The sequence below is a fragment of the Galeopterus variegatus genome, unplaced genomic scaffold, assembly GCF_000696425.1.
Source record: "Galeopterus variegatus unplaced genomic scaffold, G_variegatus-3.0.2 Scaffold218, whole genome shotgun sequence".
NCBI lineage: Eukaryota > Metazoa > Chordata > Mammalia > Dermoptera > Cynocephalidae > Galeopterus > Galeopterus variegatus.
In genome coordinates, this window is record NW_007726329.1 from 504,816 (window position 1) to 505,212 (window position 397).

General features: G+C 71.3%; 1 protein-coding gene across 2 annotated transcripts in view; it reads right to left on the reverse strand.

Moving 5' to 3' along the window:
• Positions 1 to 367, reverse strand: part of LPHN1 (latrophilin 1) — a 49,492-nt gene extending 49,125 nt beyond the window's left edge. For both annotated transcript variants that reach the window (XM_008566023.1, XM_008566022.1), the window contains exon 1: positions 168 to 367. The gene's annotated coding sequence lies outside the window, so the exon portion shown is untranslated. The remainder of the gene's footprint in view (positions 1 to 167) is intronic.
• Positions 368 to 397: the final 30 nt, after the last annotated feature.

Sequence of the window (397 nt, forward strand, 5' to 3'; positions counted from 1 at the left end):
CGACCCCGACGCCCCTCCCGCTCAGGTGCGGTGACCCGCGGCTCCAGCAGCCCCTCCGCCCTCGAGGCTAGGAAGGGCCCTGGCTCCCATCCTTCCTGCCCACCCCCCGCCCGGCACACCTGGCCCAGGTGCGGCGTCCCCCTCGCCTTGGGCCCGCCGACACTCACCTGTCCAGCCGAGCTCTGAGGTCGGTCCTGCGCGTCTCTCCTGCGACTCCGCGAACCCGGGCCCCCCGCCCGGTACATCTCCCGGAGCCGAGGCGGGGGGGAAGCGGGTGGGTGATGGCGGGGCGAGGGCGGCCTCCGTGTCCCTTTCTTCCCCTGGCCCAGCACCGCCGCCACCGACCAAAAATTAAAAAAAGAAAAAAGACGGATTACACGGCTCCAAAGGCGGCCCC